Raw genomic sequence first — 22,156 nt, forward strand, 5'->3', positions numbered from 1 at the left:
GTACTTGAAATAAAAGGACTTGAAATCAGAGGCTTGATTCAGCTTATAGGTGACACTTTAGAATGGATTCCTTCCTCCTCCTCCTTCTGGTTTTTTTTTTTTTTTTTTTTTTTTTCTGTAAACTGAAATTCCATCATGAACATTCTGAAATTGGGACTATTATTACAAATTAAAAACAAAACAGCAACCAAAAAAATCAAACAATCAACCACCAACAATAACAAAAACAATCACTCTGTTACAGCCTTTCATTCATCTAGATATACTATTTATGTATTTACCACACATTTCAGGCTAAATATTTCTGAAAAAAAAAAAGAGAAAAATAATAATTCTTGTCAATATTCCCTATAACAGCTGGTTTCTCTGTAGACTGCTGATTAACCTTGGGTAAAGGTTCTTCTCTACCCTCCTTCCCTCCACAGAAATAGATAAAATACAGCAAAATATTTCAAAATGATAACACTTCCAGTGTTTCTCAGATTTGTAAGTTTCTTTTCTCCATTTTTATGCACTGTCTTAAGGAATAAATATACTACCTCACTAAGGTTCATATATGAACAATGTACATATATTATTAATATAAATGTGAAACAAAAGCTTTTTTTTGTTGTTTGTTTTTTGTTTTGTTTTGTTTTTCAGGTCTTGTTGTTGCTGCACTATTTAACTGTCAAATTCTGAATAATACTTTAGCATTTTAGAAATCTTACAAACGTACTATGAATGCTTTAATACCTCACTAGATAGCTTTATATCCCAATAAATGAAGCATTTACATTTTGTTGTTTGCATTTTTATGCTACTTAAGTGCCTAGAGAGTGAATATAGGATAAATCCATATTTATCACGATGAGGTTGAGAGAGAAGTAATTTCTTTGCAAAGTTGTTGTACCTTTGAATATCACGGTTTCATAGGTGCCCTTAGTCTAACCTTGATATAGACAGTTATTCCCTGTACAAACTAATTCAACTGGGATGCTCCTCAGCACACTGTCAATTATGTTAAACTGTGTCAACCTGTATGTATTCTACAAATTTCCACACTGAATGATTGTCTACTAAATAGAGTCACCTGAAAATATTGAACTCTTGCAATGTACTCTATGGGAAGCAAAGTGGAAAATTTACGTATTCCTTTAATATCAGCCAAATGACCTCTTGCAAAGATGTGAAGGGTTATAAAAGTTTTCCAAAAGTATAGCACATAGCACAAGGCTTTATGAAAACAACACATTCCAATTTTCATTTACTATACTAAAAACACATTTAGTACACAGTTGCCATTGAGAATAAGTCATTTAAACACTTAATACATTCATATTTTCATTATAATGTAAGCCAAATCCCATCTTTCTGTTTCTGAGGAATTAACCAAGAGGTCTAATGCCCAGTTCAAATAAATTACCATCAACCTATCAAACGGTCAATTCAGTTTACAGCAGCTGAGGATCTGCAATGGGCTATTCTGTCTGCCTTAGAAGAATAAATTCTGCCAATGAAGTTTACACAGCCATTGAATTTAAGTGTTAGATATAGTATTCTTTTTCTAATTGTTTATTCCTTTCTTTTCCAAACACTGAATATTAAAATTTTTTACTGTCATATAAATAACTTCTTACAGAAAGATTAGGGAAAGTATAACTTGAAATTATTTTATTGTTTACCTGTTCAATGAAACAAATGTTTAAAATAATTTTATGTGACATTTTACTAACATGTAAGAATGAATTCATTATACGAATTAATCTGGATTCTACATTCTTAGTATCCAGAACACAATTTCTTAATACCCTTATTAAGAGGAAAATAATTAATATGCTTATACACAAACTACTTGAAAGGAAACTATTGAAACCACAAAGGATAACAATATTCTTTTGTAGTGTAAACAAATGCAGTTCAGTAGGTGCAACTTGTTAGCAACTAATTTAACCTGAACAGTACTTAAACTATGTTCAAAGCAATATGTGGTTTATGAACACATTCAGCCATGCAGAACAGGAAATGTCAAAGGAAAAGGCTAATGGTTTCATAGGAAACCTTAGCAGAAAACACTATGTGATAAGTCCCATGTGGCTTGACAGCTCTAATGTGTTGTAGGTAACCTTGAAACTTGCAAGGACAGACTGGAATATCAGAATATTTTACCTGAGTAGTCATAAAATAAACTGTTCAGACTTTACGGATGCTTTTGCTTAAAACAAATATATCAAATCAAGTCTCAAAAAAGTGACTTAAAGTAATATCTTTGTGTAGTCTTAGACAGCAAAATCCATTTTTCTTTAGTCTCATTTTGAGGCTTTTCTATTTCCTTCCCTTCTGTATGATGCAGATCTTAATAGATGTAACACTAAGCCCTGTCATTGAAAGTTTTACTTGTGCTTTGGAGCATGACCCTTTGATATAGAGAGTTGTTTTTCAATGAAAGCCATAAAATAAATATGGTCAGAAAAAACTCCCACCCTTTCCTCAATTGCACTTTTTTTTTAAAATAAATAAATAAATACATAATTTTTCTCCCTCCCCTGATACTTCATTAAACTGCAAAGGTGTTTCTTCTCATAGACATGACTTATCAAAGCAGTTTCAAATGACTTAAGTTAATTCCACAAAGTGTTTTAGACATTGCAGCACCTCGTTCTTTGGCACATTGTCACTTTATGAAACCTGTTGCTAAAGTAGTAAGCTGCCAAGAATCAATGCTTATCAATACGAGAAGAAATTAAGCTTGTTCCAGTATACACTGAATAACTTCATATAGTGGAAACACTCCAAACAAGTTCTATGTCTCTTCTAGCCTTTATGAAGTAGTCTATGGGGGTGACTCTTAATACTTCTGCACAGTACCAGCTGTTACCCTCAAAACTTTGCCGTTTATTTCACAGGAATTACAACATTAAGCAATGGGATGTTAAAGGCAATAAATTGTCAAGGGGTAGAGAAGGACTTCCTCTCTTCCTCCTTACAAAAGTAGGTTTGTAACTGTGGGCAGGAGTAGGAATTCGTGTCTCTGTATTCTTGGGTTAGACTCCTTTCCTAGACACCTGCAAAAATAAAGCCCAGGACTTCCTTAAACCTAATTAACCAAAATAATTGGTTAGAGCAACCACTATCATACAGAATAACAGAAATAGAAGCATACATTTCTGTTGCCATGTTTGGAACAGAGACATGTATAAGATTTCTTACTGCTAAGGACAGTGCTCTCATGGAGTATTTGAGCACTGAATAAAAGTTTTAGTTTTGTTTGTTTGTTTGTTTGTTTACTATTGCTTTCTTGAAGCTGTTCTATTGTTATCTAAATTATCAGACTGTAAGACCACTCTCACTTTAACCAGTTTGCATTTCTTTCTCTAAAGAAAAGTTCTATAGCTTCAGTAGAAGACATTTACTTCATAGTACCATAGAAACTACTACTGAATAGATCATCTATCAAATGGGATCACTGTCCTCTCTCAATTGTTCCAAATAAGGCAGAGGAGAAAGTCTATCTCTGGGATGCACTTGGATTTTTAAACGTTGGCTAAATTCCTAGACCTCTCTTTAGAGATTCTAGTAAAAAAAAATCTACTTCCAAGGGAGCAATTTGCATTAATTTAAAGTTGATCATCTAAACTGAAACAGATTAATTGGTTTCTAAAAAATGAAGAGAACTCTATTGGTTATAAAAGAAGACTATCTCCTGACTAGATCCTCATAAGTACTGGATGCATATAGTTAGAGCAGATGAATCCTAATTTGGTCTTTCTGTATTTGACCTCATCTTCTACTTATTAAATAATTAATATAAGAAAGGAGCTCTCTTCTTTGTCTTCTATGGGAGTTAGACATTGAAAATACACAAGGCAAGCATCACAGACAAATTCAGAACAGAATAGTACATTTCTGAGTTTTGCCCCATTTGGAAACTGATATCTGTACATAATTCATTAATCATATTCAGGAGCAGAAATACAGGTTACTAAGAAAAAAAAAATGGAACAAAACAAAAACAAACAAAAGAAAGCAGGAGCTCCCAAGAATTTAGGTACTTTGAAGTTTAGACAGTAACTGAAACTGAATTTCATAGGATATGAACTTGCCTATATCCTAAAATTATCCTCAGACAGAAGTAGTGCCTTTCTAAATATAGCCATTGCTTCAAAGCAAAATTTTGAAAGAAATATGCATGGTTAAAAACCCCACAATAAATATATTTTTATTTAAATATCACACTAAAAGTACATATGACGTTTGACTGCCTCCTAATTTATATTGAAGTATTGCAATATCCAATTCAGAATGTCTGTAACAAACACATTAAGTGAGGGGCCTTTTGTGATAGAAAGAGATAAAGTAGACTTGACATGTTGGCATGATTCAGTTAGTAAGCTATATACTTGATTGTTTCTGGGTACTCATGTCATTAGTGGCTCTGTCCTGCTGTCCTCATTTGAGTGCAATAGGAGTTTTCAAAGATTTTAAGGAGAAAGAAAGGGATTTAGTTGGACAGACAGCTAAAGACATGTATATTTTGGACAGAAAAGAAGATAAAAACTTCATTTATGTCATATGAACCCAATCACTTTCTGTAAAAAAAAAATATAAATAAAAAAAAAGAGGGTCTATATATTGCATCTTAGCATCTTACTTTGCAATTGTTATTTTATAATAGCAATAGAAATATATTTTTAATATTTAAGTTATCAGAACAATGACTGCCTTGAACCTGAACTTTCTAAGATTTTTCTGGAGTCCTAACATCTAAATTCTTATCTTGGACAATGTATAATAACTAAGAATATTAAAATGATTTAATAGCCAGTCACAAATAATTTTCTACACATTTTTGAATTCTACATGTGATGCTCTCTTTACAGAATTCTGTAGGAAAATATAGAAATGAGAAAGGAAATACTTGAGTATAGTTTGAATATTTGTTTCACATAAAGAAAAAGGCATTTCCTTCTCTAGTGTTCATCCTTATTTACCATGTAGCCTTGTTCAAATTGACCACAACATACCATATCATAGTGAGAAAATCTATTTATTTATTTATTTGTTTGTTTGTTTTACTGATACTATGTTATCTTTACTAGTCTTGGGGCAATACTTAATTGCTTTTTCTTAGAACTTTGAAAAAGACTGAGCTGTAAATATGCTGAAACGCATTGGAACAATATTATTGGAATGTGAGCATCATATCTGATTTCAGCACAACGTAGGCATGAAAACAACACATTTTGTCTAATGCTTACCCCACATCTTGATTTTGGATCATGTGGCTAGATAACAAAGAAAACAATGAGAAGTTTTCCTAAGTGCTGCAAAATCATATTCATCATACACCAGAACAAAACTGTTGAAGTGGTGTAAACTCTGAAAGGTACTATTAGAACTACATTTACAATTACTGCAGAGTGTAGGACATTGCAATTACTGACAAACTGTTGGATATATATATTATATATATTATATATATTATATATATTATATATATTAATATATATTGCTGTATTATTTGATGAAATATACGATGGAATAAGGACTCTAGCCAAAGGTATACATTTTATTAGGTATGTATTAGCAAAAAGAATATTTGTTATAACTGAGAAATAACAGATGAGTGGCAAGAATAATTTTCCACTGCATAGTTATGGATGTTACAAGTAACTTTTATTGTATGTTTGCTCATTTATTTTCTGTTGTTGTTGTTGTTGTTGTTCTTAGAGACCAAAGGACAAAAACATAAAAGAACAAAACAGACTGTCACCATATTATATATAGCAGATAAAGATTTGTAATTGCTTTGGAGAGATACTCTACCAAAAATCATCAGTGGGATTTTTGTAGGAAGTAACGGATAGCCATCTGAGTGTAGACATTTGCCTCATGCCTGGCGTTCAGTCTCTGAGTGTTTAGTCAAGCATGAGTTGCATTGTTAAGTGGAAATAGAGAGAACTCAAAGGGAGGCCAGATATTATCACTAAAATAAAAATAAATAAATAAATAAAATTAATTTGGCTATATCAGTTGAAAATAATAATAATAGTAATAATAATAATAATAATAATAATAATAATAATAATAATAATAATAATAATAATAATAATCATTATTATTATCAGTATTATCATTATTATAGTTATTATTATTATTATTATTATTATTATACCTCTGAATTCCTTGGATTAACAAAGAGAAAAGGAGGAATATAGGGAGAAGAATCTTTTCAAAGATGTTAAATGATTGATTTGTGTCAAATTCCAACATCAGGAAGCTGAGAAGATATGTGCTTTAGAACTTCTCTCTTCAGTTAATGAACATGAGTTGTTGTCAGATAATGACAAGTCAAATGAAATCCAAAGTGATATATTTAAAAGCAAATATTCATAGAAGGAGATGGTTCTCACCCAAGAGTTTGGGAGATCTTAAAATAGCTTAGTTACTAACAAAGATATGCAATCAGTCACAGAGCTTTGACAGCACAGAAAAAAATGTAGGTTCAAACTATGTAGATATTTTAAAACCAAATTACTTGGGATGATTCAGGGAATTAAATAATAATAATAATGATAATCCCTTACTCAATATTTAGGAAGTCAGTTGAAGCAATAGTAAAATATATATGTAAAGCCACAGAATGAGCATAAGAAGCAACCTGAAAAGGCAAACTATGTATCTGAACAGTAACCCTGTATTCGAGTTCTTCATATGCATAAGTATAGATCCAGATTCTTGATAAAGGCAAATAGATTGCTAATTACTTAAATATGAATATATTCAATGAACCTTGGCCTTCCCAATGTACCTTTTCCTCAGTCGGATATACAATAATTTATTCCTAAATATGGGAAATGATGATACATAAAATTCCTCTGCTTAACATGAGGAGAAAAGGTTAATTAATGCTTTAATTTATTTGTTTTGTAGACATTTTATTTGTTTTGCAATGTTAACAAAATGCAGAAAATGATTTTTTAAGTGTTGATGTGGGATTTCAATTTGGAGGTGGATTTTTTTTTTTTATTTTTTACCTGTGCATTTGTTTTTTGAAGAATACTACTATGACCATCTCCCCTACAAAAAGTTTGTATTGGAGCATTGCCTACACATGACAATGTCCAATATGTGTGCCTAGATTTCATTTCCACACAAATCAAGAGCGTGTCTGTTGAACAGACACTGTCTGTTGACAATGTCATTCAGCAGAGAGTGTCTGTTGAATTCAAGTCTCATTCCAGCATGGAGACAAAAAGTAGACAAGACATACCAGAACTCCAAAGCTATTCCAGCTTTCATAAGCAAAGATATTGTCTTAAGCATACAAGTAGTCATGAATGGAGATGAGCATATGATGAGCATATAGAAATGGTGAGCATATAGAAATGATAATGTTTACCCAGCACATGGCTTGCACAATTCTCTGTTGTAATTGCTAACATGCATTATTTTCAAGGATACATATAAAATAGTGGAAATCATGCAAAGAAGTAATTATAGATAGTATAATTCTAAAGGAAATACATGTAAAAATATAACTAAGTCAAAAAGGAGATCAATAATAAGGAATGTTATTTTATTCCAAAATATATTTTAGGAGCACTGGGTTACAGACATTTTCCTAGGATTAAAATAAAGAGTTTACAAATCTCAGACTGAGATTTTGTTGTTGTTGTTTTCACTTCCTGAAATGATTGTGTTGAAACCTCAGGAAGAAAACAAAGAAAACAAGTCAGATTTTTCTTTTTCTTTTTTTTTTTTTTTGGGGGGGGGGGGGGGGGGAAGGGGGTGGGAAGGGAGAAGTGGGGTGTAGCTATAATGAGACAGAGAGAGAGAGAGAGAGAGAGAAATGCATCTAAGATGATGAAGAACACTTTCTGTCCTAGTTAGATAAACTAACTATTGTATGCTTTCAAAATATTAAACCAGAAAATAACTTGAAATATGCAAAATGTCTTCCTATAAAATTATTTAAGAATCTTAAAATAGTGAAAAACAATATTTTTAATGTAGTGTATATCTAAAGAAATGTATGGGTTCCAAAACCTCAGGGAAAAAAAAAAAATATATATATATATATATATTTATATATGTTGAATCAATTTCTGCCCATTCTGAACATTACTTGTATCTCAGATTTATACTATAAAGCCTGACTTTACTGTAGCAGAGAAACAAACTAACATAATCTTCAGTAGGGGGAAAAAAAAATAAATAGAAGAAGAGATCCAATGTGAATCATAGAATCATAGAATGGCTTTTGTTGGAAGACACCTAAAGATCATCTAGTTCCAAGCCCCCTGCCATAGGCAGGGACACCTCCCACTAAATCAGGTTGCTCAAAGCCATGCTGTCATGACTGTGGTATCTATTCACAGTCGTAATAAGGCAATTTTTAATTGAGTAGCCTTTGAAATTCTAGGGCAGAAGAGCCTCTGGAAGGTGAAGTAATAAATAACATTCCCTTTCAAATTTCAATTGTATTCAACTGATAGATAAAAATTTCCTAAATCTTTATTTATTTATTTATTTATTTATTTACTTATTATTATTGGTAACGATCTATAAAAATATTAAGTTCCCTAGTCATGGTAGTTCCTTAAGGAAAATAATTATATTTTCTATGAAAACACATACATTTCCTTATAAGTAATTAAAATGAGCTAAATTTCCAACTGAAATCATAGACCCACAGACAGCACGAATGGTCATGTTTAAAAACAAACTAAAAGAACTCATAAATGATGATGGAATTATACCTGCTTTCCAATTCACAGCTATGTCTAGAAAAGCAGAGGAAAAATGTCTGCCTGGTTTGCCCTTTATAATTTAAGAATTTTCTTAATAAAAACTGAAATAAGAAATATTTAAAAAAATAAAACTTAAAAAACCTTTGAGTTTAAACCTATAAAATTTAAAAACTAAGTGAAAAATATTGTTTGTGCAATTATTTCTGCAAAGATTATGATTTATATGCCTCCTATATATAGTTCTGTACTTGTATTATATTACAGAAAATGAAAACATTTAACCTTCTTGGAGCGCCTGACCATAATTTTGTGGAATGGTACCTATGTGACTGATACCCTTTCAGCAGAACCATTAAAACATGCTTCAGGGACTACACAGAACACAGTAGATTCTTTAATCCAGTGGTCTGGGGAGTTTGTAAGGCTTAAAGCCCATTATCACCAACCTTCTCCAGGTTATAAATTTTTTAGCAGCACTAAATGACAAAAAAAAAAAAAAAAAATCCAGCAGGTATACTGCTGAATTAATAGCCAACATATGCATACCTCTCAATTTTCATTATATTGATATCACTTTCTTCACAGTAGGACAAAGGGATTGGCTTTTCATTTATAAAAGATTGTTTAGTCATTCAAATATTTAGTATAAACAAAGAAAGTCCTAACAAGTACAATTTACCTTCTGGTTCCACTAACAGAGACTATCGATATGTACCCATTTGTTTTTATTATTTTTTCCCCGGCAATTAGTGGGGCCATTGTGTGTATTTTAACTACTTTTTGCAATGATATGTTTTCACTAGTATAATTACCACAAAATTAAGAGAGTGAACCAAAAAAAAAAAAAAAAAAAAAAGCTCTTATGCCCTTGACATTTACGCATGGAAAGTCTCAGATGAGTATTGAATCACACAGTATAAATACAGTGATTATCAAGGTTTTAATTGTGATAGTGGAACTTGAAGCATTTGAGATGGACTTCAGATGTCCAGAAGTTGGGCTGGGAAGTTTATATTTCCAAGATTACATATCTGGATTATATATCTGAGAATATATAAAATTCTCATATTCCCACTAAGACACATCCAAACATCTCATCTAAACATTTAACTATATGTGCTCCTACCCTGTTTTCCATACTTTTGCAGCAACATTCAAAATGCTGTGTTCAAACAACCAACATAGTTATCAAGACTCTCTAACAACAAGCTGTTGACGTCTTTGTCATACAAGTCATCTGTAAAAATCAGAGGACTTCCTAGTTTTCAGGGAAACACAGTTCATTCCTCTGTTCTATTCTATAGGTGACAAGAGAGGTTGTAGTTTGTGAACACATCTGTTAATGTTCCACCCATCACAACTGAGTTTTACCTACTAAAACACTTGCATACTTGACTTCCAGAGAGAAATTACTATGCTGTGGGAAAAACAAAAACACACCTCAAAAACACGAGGAAGAAAACTAAAATTATGCTGGTTCTAAGGAGTCACAAGGTGAGAAATATCAGGCATCAGGATTCTGTTGAGCCTCTGCTTGCCTGTCTCACTAGATAGTAATGGTCATTCTGTCTATCAGTCAACAGTTCTGCGTTATGAAAGACATACTGTAATTTATGGAAGCTAGGTTATTGTATTTGAGGATGTGAAAGTCTTGATTTATTCAGAATGATCCCAGTGTTAAAGTAGTGTTAGTGGTCACTTCTGAAGTTTGCAGGGCTAAAAAGTCTAGGCATGCTCTTATGTAGAGAGAGAAAAAAGAAACATCCTAATTGTTCACTTTGGCAAAGCTACAATTATGTCTGACATATCTTTCAGACTTGCATCTGCTGCTGGGTTGAAATGAGATAGGAGTAAGATTAGATATGATGAAGAATTACCCTAAAAAAGAAAGCAGAGGACCACAGGTATTTGCTGATGGGAGGTGACTGGTGATGAGTCTGGCAGCTTGATAGTTACTGCTACATGTTTGAGAGGTTTCTTTCTAAGAATGACCGGAGATGGTAGCTACCTCATGGATGTAAATGTACCACAGGTATTATGAAAGCAGTGGGAGAAGGAGTAGTAATGAATCATTAAAAACATTCATACAGCTTCAACAACCACTGATGTCTAAACTTGGTGATGTGAAGATAATGTCAGAATTAATTAAATAATCACTATTCCATATTGTCCTATAATGTCATCTCACTAAAAAGTGGATTTTTTCTTTTTTTTTAAAGCATTACCACTCTGAGCCTTTTCAGTTAAACCACCTCTGTTCTGTTTTTACAGTTATGCATGGTGAAGTGCATAACTTGTGTTGTAGGGCATTGAGCATGTCTGTGAGCAATTATCAAATAAGGGGTCGTTAAAAGTAACATAGGCTTTCTGCTTGGAATGGAAAGCAGAGCTGTTTTGTTTGTTTGTTCGTTTCTTTTTTTCAAGAGAATTTGCTCCTTTTTCCCTACCATTAAAAAAAAAAAATCCTGAAAAAAAAATGTTTGCGCTAAGTATCCTTTTTTTTTTTTTTTTTTTTTTGGGGGGGGGTCGGGGGCTGGGCAGGGCAGAAGGAGAAGAGGGCGGGAGAGAAGGGTGTCTGTCTGTTTGTTGGTTTGTTGGTTTTTTTTTTGAATTGACTACATTGATTGATGTAAAGAAAACTGTCACTGTAGTTCCATCACTGTAACTCTTTCCAGAAATTTGAAAGTTATTGAAAAAATACTGTATAACAAAGAAAAGCATAAAAGCAGAAGTGAAACACCAGTGAAAATACTTCCTCCATTCTAAAGGAAAAAGTGAGAAAAAGAAATTTTACAAAAGTGTTTTAATATTTGTATGTTGTAATTGCAGAGTCACCTCCAACGATTGCAAAAATATTAACAAATAAAAAGGTCTCATTTTTCCTTAGAAAGCACATACTATATATGTGACAGGGGGGATTTCTACACTCACTTTCTTAATCTTTTTAAACACTGCAAAGGAAAAAAAAAAATCAGTGACTTCAAAACAAATAAACAAACAAACACAACAATAACAAACAGAAAACACTGTAACACATGTCCAGAGAAAAATAATGGAGGTAAGCATTGTTAGTAGCAAATTTGCATGGTTATTTGGCACTGTGACATTGGATCTAAGATGGAAAAAGATAGACAAGATATATCTGGGAGAAAGGAAGTTCCTTTTCTTACTTCTAAATCATCTGAAATTCTTTCTCAGCAATCATCTCCCTCATAATTAGTTCAATGCTCACCTGTGTATATAAAGGAAGGGGAAAAAATAAGAAAAAGTCAGAAAAGAGCATTATCACATTCTTCATCAGAACAAGCTAGACTGGCTGTTTCAAGGTGAGTGACATTACTTCAGTTGGTGGTCATAAAAGTGATATACCTAGAGAATCAACCATCTGTAAAGGCTTGAAATATGAAGAGTTCATCTCTTGAATGATCTTTGTCTTTGTAAGTAGGTTTTAGCAGGAAGCCTCTGCAGAAGTTAAATTCATGGCTGCAGCTGACCCTGGTGCCTAAGTTCAGGACTTCTTTTTTTTTTTCATTATTACTATTTTTTTTTTTGAAGATCTTTCTGGCTTCTCCTCTGACAGTCATCAGGCTGCTAAGAGCATTTTCCATGGTCTGCTTTTGGTTTCTCCTTATTACTTTGTAAGACCTAGGTTCCTAAAGTGATGCAAAAATGAATACTGACAACAATGGTCAAATAAATATAGTCAAGAAAAGAATAGCCTCTTCTCACCTTTTACCTTCCTACCCCATGCTCATCATTTCAGAAAACAGCTCTACACAACCCAATTCAAATGGAAAAAAAGTAATTCAAAAATGTAAGATTAAGGTGTGGATTGCTTTCGTTGAAATGCTTCTGAATGTTTCCACTGACTTACAAGAGCCACATAACTTTCCTACTGCAACTTGGCAATTGAATTCCAGTCTGTAAGAAATGTATAACAAATAGAGCTGAGGGGTAATTCTAATTACCTTCTGTGCTTGTAAGCAGGAAGACTTAGTGGCCAGAATGATCTGATGAGAAATCTCAAGTTTTTTAAGTTCTTTATTATAAATATACACATATATATCTTCCCTGAAACACTAATTTTTTTAGTCACAAATCTGGCTGGGAGATGGGAGAAGAAATTTGTACTGTATATATTTATATGTGTATAGCTACATATTTCTATGACCCTGTACTGAAAAAAAAAAAAAGACAAAAAAAAAACAAAAATAACCTTTGACAAGTCTCTGCACTCCCCTGTCCTAGTTCTTGAACTTGTTTATTTGCATGTGCAAGAACCCATACACATGCATATTCTTCTGGCAGAAGGGTCTCCAAAACTTTGAAGAAATACTCATAAGACAGTTAGACTACAGCACTTATGAGTCAGACAGAGTGGTGCTCTCCTGAGTCTCTGGAAACTTTGAGCATGAATGATGTTTCTCAGTAAGGCTTATTTTTTCCTGACACAATCTTATCAGTACTTTAATGATTAATTTATTCCTCTCATGATCAATATCTGGTGTATTTTGAGTACAGGTTTTAGTATTTCTCTGGAGTGGAAATTCTTATGTGAAATAGTTTTTATTCCTTACCTTTTCTTTTTTCACAGATAACAAATGTTTGTAGTAACTGTACCAATAACTGTAACCATGCACTATGTACCAATACCAGTAACTGTACCAATACAGACTGTACCAATATAATAAAAAGCATTGTACTTTTTTTTGTATTAGTAAAAACTTATGAATTGTGCCTAACAATAAAGCTACTGTTGTTACCCTTAACACTGAAATTCTATAGCATGCCTAACTGCTCAAATGAATCTTCCTAAAATATGCACTTTGCCTTCTATTTTATGCCATCTTCCCTTATTACTTAAAATACATTAGTTTTCATACTCCATTGTTTATGTCTGATTGCTGTCTAATCTTCAGATCTTAACAATTTAACATAATTTAAGATCTTAACAATCTTAACTGCACCTTTTGAGATTGTTTCTGTCTGGAAGTTGAGAGCAATCATAATCCTTTTGCTATGTCATCCCCATATGTGCATGAATCTGAAGGGTAATGAATGTTTCACCCTTGCCTCTCGCTGCAGTTTTCCTTTGTAGTTGATGATCTTATTTAGCTGATGCATAATTACATTTTGGTTTGATGAGATTCTTTTCTAAAATTACGTTTACTGTTCCAAGTTAAATTTGATAAAATAATGGAATAATCTTCTTTTTTATTCCTGTACTTGAATTTTAGGTATTTTCTAGATAATGCTGAATAATAATAATAATAATAATAATAATTAATAATAAAACCACAACTCAAATAGCAATTATGGACTTTGTGTGTATGCTTATTTATTGTCTTCCAATTTTTAGATATAACTTCCAAGCCAGTCCTTAGGCTTTCTGAAATTTAATTTTTAGTTGCCTAGTTTCATCTCCTTTATTCTATTTGTTGTTTATCTTTGGGCTGTTTCATCATATCATTAGAACATATTTTTTTTGTCTTCATTACACATTACATTTATGAGGGCAAGGGTTTATTGCACACATAGCACTATGTATAATACCTAGCTGCAATTATGTTAAATAGATTTATTGTTGTGATACTCGTTGCTATTAAATGAATATCTAGAAATTTCCACTTAGTATAAGGACTCATTGTGGTAGATACACCTCTGATATCCAAGTGTAGGAAAAAAATGGTATGTGGAAAAACACTTTGGTATGTCCAAAAATATCAATATTATATTTCAAATGCAGGCATATTTGATTTTCTTCACACATTTGAGTATGTTTAAGTACTTATTAACACGGAACACAGAACTGGTATAGAGAGTATTGTTGGGGGAAAAAATAAATAAAAAAAAAATCAATTTATACTAAATTTCTCTCATCCTTAGGAATTAGGGTTTCTTTTCCCAAAAAGGTGATGGGATCACTAGGCCAATGTAAGCGCATCTACAGTAATGTGTACAGCATGGGAAACAAACAAGAAGATCTGGAAGGCACTGTGCAACGGGAAAACTATAATATAGCTATCATCACAAGAATATGGTGGGATGACTCACATGATTGGAGTGATGCAATGGATGGCTATAAACTCTTCAGAAGGGTTAAGCTAGGAAGGAGAGACTGAGGGGGGGAGGGGGGAAGAGGAGGAGGGGTGGGTATCCCTGTATGTTAGGGAGATTTTTGATTGTTTAGAGCTTAATAATAGTGATGACAGGGTTGAGTGTTTATGGGTCAGAATCAGGGAGAAGGCCAACGAGGATCATGTCATGGTGCGAGTCTGTTATAGACTGTCAAACCAGGAGGAGAGGCAGACGAAATATTCTATAAGCAGCTGGGAGAAGTCTCACAATCACTAGCCCTTGTTCTTGTGGGGGTCTTCAACTCACCAGGTGTCTGCTGGAAATAGAACACAGCAGAGAGGAAACAGTCTAGGAGGTTCCTGGAGTGTGCGGAAAATAACTTCCTGACACAGCTGGTGAGTGAGCCAACTAGGAAAGGTGTTCCACTGAACCTTTTGCTTGTTAACAGAGGGCTTGTGGGTGATTTGAAGATTGGGGGCTGCCTCAGGCATAGTGATCAGGAATCAATAGAGTTTTTGATTCTTGGAAAACTAAAGAGGGGGGTTAGCAGAACTGCCACCATGGACTTCTGGAGGGCAGACTTTGGCCTGTTTAGGAGACTGGTTGGCAGAGTCCCTTGGGAGGCAGTCCTGAAGGGCAAAGGAGTCCAGGAAGGCTCTTCAAGAAGGAAATCTTAAAGGTGCAGAAGCAGGCCATCCCTGTGTGCTGTAAGACTGGCCTGGCTGAACAGAGAACTCTGGATAGAACTAAGGAAGAAAAAGAGAGTTTATGATATTTGAAATAAGGGGCAGGCTACTCAGGAGGACTACAAAGATGTCATTAGGCTACACAGGGAGAAAATTAGAAGTTTCAAAGCATGGCTGGAGCTTAATCTGGCTACTGCTATTAAAGACAATAAAAAGGTTCTATAAATATATTAGCAACAAAAGGAGGACTAAGGAGAATTTCCATCCTTCATTGGATGTGGGGGGAAACATAGTGACAAGAGATGAAGATAAAAATAAGACTCTGGGTACCCAGCACCCTGAGCTGGAAAATGGGGATGAGGAGCAGAATGAAGCCTCAAGAGGAAATGTTTAGCACTTAGGCACACACAAATCTATGGGACCAGATGAGGTCCACCAAAAAGTACTGAGGGGGATGTCAGAAGTGCTCACCAAGCCATTTTCCATCAGTTTTCATCAGTCCTGTCTATCAAGGCAGGTCCCACTTGACTGGCAGCTAGCAAATGTGATGCACATCTACAAGAACAGATGGAAGGACCAGGGAACTACAGGCTTGTCAATCTGACTTTGGTGCCCGGGAAGTTTATGGAGCAGATCATCTTGAGTGACATCACACAGTGCACACAGGACAAACAGATGATCAGGTTCAGTTAGCAAAAGTTTATGAAAGGCAGCTCCTGCTTGACTAACCTGATTTCCTTCCATGACAAGGTGACATTCTGAGTGGATGAGGGAGAGGCTGTAGGTGTTGTCTACCTAGACTTCAGTAAAGCTTTTGACACTTTCCCACAGTATTCTCTTGGAGGAACTGGCTGCTCATGGCTTGGATGTGTGTATGCTTTGTTGGGTAAAGAACTGGCTGCTTGGCTGGGTCCAAAGTCTCATAGTGAATGTAGTTAAATCCATCTGGAGGCCAGTGACAAGAGGTGTTCTCTAGGGCTCGGTATTAGGGCCAGTTCTCTTTAATATCTTTATCAGTGATTTGGATAAAGGGATTGAGTGCACCCACAGTAGGTTTTCAGATGACACCAAGCTGGGCAGGACTATTGATCTTCTTGAGGATAGCAGAGTTCTACAGAGGAATCTAGATAGACTGGATTGATTGTCTGAGGCCAACTGTATGAGGTCAACAAAGCTAACTGCCAGGTCACGCACTTGGGGAACAGCAATCCCATGAAATACTATCGGGTGGGAGAAGAGTGGCTGGAAAGCTGCCCAGCGGAAAGGGACCTGGGGGTATTGGTCAGTAACTGGTGGAATATGAGCCAGCAGTGGGTCAGGTGATCAAGAAGGCCAGCAGCATCCTGGCTTGTATCAGAAACGGTGTGTCCAGCAGGACTAGAGAAGGGATTGTCCCCCTGCATTCAGCTCTGGCGAGGCTGCACCTCGAATACTGTGTTTAGTTTTGAACACCTCGCTACAAGAAAGACATCGAGGAGCTGGACCATGTCCAAAGTCGGAAAACAAAGCTGGTGAAGGATCTAGAGAACAAGTCTTATGAGGACCAGCTGAGGGAATTGGAGTTATTTATCCTAGAGAAAAAAGGAGGCTCAGGGTAGACCTTATTGTACTTTAATTACCTTGTAGAGAGGTTGGGGTCAGTCTCCTCTCCCAAGCAACAGGAGATAGAACATGAGGAAAAGGCCTCAGGTTGTGCCAGGGGAGGTTTAGGTTGGACATTAGGGAAAGTTTGTTCACTGAAAGAGTTGTGAAGCATTGGAACAGGCTGCCCAGGGAAGTAGTTGAGTCACCATCCATGGAGGTATTTAAAAGATGTGCAGATGTGTTACTTAGGGACATGGTTTAGTGGTAGACTTGGCAGTGCTAGGTTAACAGTTGGGCTTGATGATCTTAAAGGTCTTTTGAATCTAAATGATTCTATGATTCTATGAATTATTTTTAGAAGCAATCTTCAGAATATAGGCAGGATAAGAGAAAAAGGAATGTTCCCTTAGTTTTTATTGGTACTCTTCCTCCAGTACAGTGAGTTTATGTCCAAGATGGTATGTGTTTAACAGATTGCTTCAGACTCTGAGTCATTAATCACTTCCTAGGAGACTGGTATGCTACATAGAATTTAACAGTTTTGTTCTGTAAGTGATTAACATTAAACTTTTAAGATATGAGATGACAGAATCATCAACACACTCTTCAAGTTACTGTTATCCCTACTGACTCCTTGATTAGTCTCTTAAAGTGATGTTTAATTTCTTGAGGAAACTTAGAATCAGAGAAAAGGTTTTCTTTCTGTTTAGTCAGTACAAAACAAGCCTTAAAATTGAGCTTCTCATCCTAAAATTGGCTACAAAAAATCCTGCATTTTCTGGCCATCATATGTTTCTGCTGATGAGACTGTCTAACATGCATATTAGCTGATAAAGAGGATGATGAACATTAAAGCTCTTGTAATTTTGACTTTATTTATATATATATATATTTAACACAGCTGATAGCAATTTATTTTTCTGCTCTCAGCACTATAATGCATCTCTCCAATGGCTGTTGATGTTTAATGAAAGAAAATTTCCATGAACTTCCCTTAAAAGTCATGTCAACCTTGGTTAGTTAGAAAAAACTTCAGTTATCTATACATACTTCATCACTTCTAGAAACAGTCAAGGCCAAACTAGCAGGGAGCAACAGCTTCTAGCTTTCTTATGTATTTATTTTATTTTGTAGGTATAGACATTCTGTTATTTCAATGTTTAAAATAAAACTATTAGTTTTTATTTCTGTAAAAGTCAGATTCTGAAGATTTACCTTTAAATCTCACAGTTAAAGGAAACTGCACAGCAGAAATAAAGTAGAATGAAGTAATTTTTTTTTTTTTTTTTTTTTTTTTTTTTCCATAGAGGGAAGTAATAACAGTTGTGGACAAACACTCTGAATAGTTTTGAGCTCCCAGTGTTCTAATTAAGAGTGCAAGTTATCAGTGCCTTTGATTGCATTTTTACCCTGCAGTCATTTAAAAGTGACTCTAATGATGAGGAGACCTCAACTGATGTTTTCTGGTTTTCCTATTTTTTATTTGTAATCTTGTTTCTGCTTCCAATACTGTCCTTCTTGACTTTGTGTGTGTCTGTGTATGTGTGTGCGTAGTTCCATTAGCTACCCCCACTAGACTAGTCCTCAGAAATAGCAAGTTATGTACTGTGTTTTTTAATGTCTTGGAACTTTTCACAGTGTCCTCAATTTTTCAGTCATGAACACATCATTAAACCTTTGAAAATATTAATTTTCCACTAACTTTTAGCAATTTCTTTGGATTTCTGTAATTTCTGTGCAGATGTAATGCTGCTGAAATGACTTAGCCTCATACATCAAGATAAATGCGTATTTCTCTTAGTCACCCAACCAGAATCCTTCAAGTAAAGACATGCGTGACTTTGCTGAACTGTTTAGTGGTTCTTTCTATCACACAGTGCACACAATAGTTGCAGCTGTAAGGACTGCAGATAGTTTCCACCAGTAAGCAGCTTATACAAACTGTGTGAGACATAATTACAATTTTGCTAACTTTCTAATTTGCATGGAAAAATTATTTATCCTTTATTTGTAGACGAGACCCTCCAAAATACAGTGGTTAAATTAATTTTCTGAGAGTGATTTCCCAATAAAAAATAACTAGACATGTATCAAACATGGAAATGGAAATGCTTGTATTTCTAATACATGTGACAACCCCAATATCTTCTTATTTCTAAGTCTAGAGGCTGTTTAATTACCAACTCTGGTAAAATGGATTGAGAGTTTTTGGTGTTGTCTATCCAGTGTTGGATAGATCTTCCACCCAAAAGACGGCTTTTCCCATCATTTCTTTCATTTCTGGATTGAATGTTTAAATCTTTCATTTTCTGAATTCAAGGCGTCACCACTCTTCTTTACAGATCACCAGGCATAAAAAGCACCAGGCCTCTTCACATCAAAAGAAGACTTCTCAATGTGGCTAGGCATCCAACTACTTAATATTGTTAAAACTTGGACAGTCAGAGCTTGTGAAGTTATAATTCCAACATTATTATTACAGTCATACACAGACACTAAATAATTTTCAGATCTAGCACCAGTAACTCCTTTTTTTTTCATTTATTTTGCTTCCTTATATAATCTCTCTTAAAAAGAAAGCAAAAACTCTAAGGAAGAGAATGTTTGCTTGCACGGTGTTAAACAAGTTGTGGACTCAAAACTTCTTTTAGTGATAGACTTCCAAAATTATTAATAACAATTGAACTATTGTGCAGTCACCTTCAAAACTCATTTTCAAATAAGCAGAACAAATTTTAAAGTACGTACTGTATGATTCCTTTATTCATTTAATGTAAAGTGCACAATACTTTGTTTGTTTTTGTTTTAGTTTTAGTGGAGTTATATTAAGGTGTACTTGGCCATTGACTAGAACAGCTATGTTTTTTTGTTGGTGATGGTTTTTTTCCCTTTGTAATCAACAAAAGTAATATTCTATTACAAACTAAATCCCATTAAATAGATGTGACACAAGCAAATGAAAGAGAATAGATATTTTGATCAACAAGTATCTACAAAATACTGAGCAGGTTTCTACTGTAAAATGGATTAAAAGGCCAGAAATGCAAAGGCCACTGGGAAGCACTCAGAATTTACCATATGGACAGAGGGATGCTACTCTCCAAAGAAATACTTCAGGGATGTTGTAACAGCATCTGTTTTCCTTTTGTTTGTCTGAATTTGTTTATAGAATTCACCACACCCCATTTGCATGCTCATGCATATGTATATTTCAACCTTCACTATTCATATTCAGTTTCATTCAGTGTCGTACAGAATTGTATAGTATTCTTCTTTGCCCATTTACTCCCTGTTCTATAATCCTAAGAATTCACTCCAAAAGATTTCCTCATTGGGACCGCTTAAGTACATTCCATTTCTTTTTACAGGGATTAAATGCAGTGCTAAACCCTAGATATCTCATAAGAGTATGTTTGTTTCTTTGTTTTTCAAAGGTAGCTGGAACTTTGCCTCTTTTCTTGGAAAGTCATTGCTGACTAAGGTCAAGTCAAGTGCACAGTAACTTAGTGACACAAAAACTAAACGAAAAGATATTCATTTTACAATGTAAATGCTAATTTTTTTAAGTGTCTTGAATTTTTCAGTTTAAGTCTTAGATATGCTTTTAATGAATGTACTAAGTATATTTGGAAAAATAAAAATCAAAAGAAACATTTCAGAACATTAATTGTAAAGTGAGTTTTATTTTTTAAAAGATATACTTGCAGAAAGAGAAATAGAAAGCTGAACATGATATGAAGGGCAGACTAAACAGGTCAAAAGGTGCAGTTTCCTAGTTCTTTACCATTCTTTGAAAGTGATCTGATATGTGTCTGTGGTATGGACCACTCCATACTAAATTCAAGATGAAGATTTTCTTCTCTATTAGACAGTATGGGGAAAAACAGGTGGGATTGATCTAGGCTGTCTCTAGAGTTCCTTGGGATTTTTCCAGCTGAGAGTTATTGCACAGAAAAGATCTTTGGACAGTCCATACTTTTAACAGTGCAAATTATTCTGAAATGTGTAAAGCAGTCATCTCAAGAATTTCTCTACCTTTCCTGAAGGTTTTGAAATTCCTATTCCAAGGTTGACCTTCAAAATGAATCAGTGGAGGGAATTAAATGAACACAGCAAGGGACAGAATATAAGATTCCATATAAAAGTGTAAATCTAAAATACAAATACAAAAAGTCTCGGACATTGAAAACTTTGAGATCCTGACAGAGCATCTTTGTTCATCTGACAGAGCATCTACCATCTACAGCTAAATAACTTGGGAAACCTAGAATCCAAATATGAAAACACTTATGCAGTAATGACTTAATTTCAGTTTAATCTGGACATGAAATGATATGTCAATAGCCCAGTGTATTGGGTTTACATGTCAAAGGTTTGGTAGCAGGGGGCTGCAGGGGTGACCTCCGTGAGAAGACTCCAGAAGCTGCCCCGTATTAGATAAGGGCCAGTTTTAGACAACGTCTCCAAAGGGACCCACTACTGGCCAGAGCTCTGGCCAGAGCATTGGTCAGCTCTGTCCATCAACAACCTGACAACCAGGCTGTCCTGGTTTCAGTTAGGACAGAGTTAATTTTCCTCCTAGTAGCTGGCAGGGTGCTATGTTTTGGATTAGAATGAGAAGAGCGCTGATAACATGCTGATGTTTTAATTGTTGTAGAGCACTGCTTACACCAAGCCAAGCACTTTTCAGCTTCTCGCTCTGTCCTGCTAGCGAGCAGGCTAGGGATGCAGCAGGAGCTGGGAGGGGACAGACCCAGGACAGCTGACCCAAAGTGGCCAAAGGGGTATTCCATACCATCTGACGTCATGCTGAACAATATATAGGGGTGGCTAGCCGGGGTGGAGGGGGGGCCGGCTGCTCGGGGATAGGCTGGGCATCGGTCAACGGGTGGTGAGCAATTGCATTGTGCATCACTTATTTCGTACACATTATTACTATTAATACTATTATTATTATTATTATTGTTGTTATTCTTTTCCCTGTCTTAATAAACTGTCTTTATCTCAACTCACAGACTTCACTTTCCCGTTTCTCTCCCCCATCCCGGAGAGGGAGGGGGGAGGGTGAGCGAACGG

The sequence above is a fragment of the Cygnus olor genome, chromosome 1 (assembly GCF_009769625.2).
Source record: "Cygnus olor isolate bCygOlo1 chromosome 1, bCygOlo1.pri.v2, whole genome shotgun sequence".
Taxonomy (NCBI): domain Eukaryota; kingdom Metazoa; phylum Chordata; class Aves; order Anseriformes; family Anatidae; genus Cygnus; species Cygnus olor.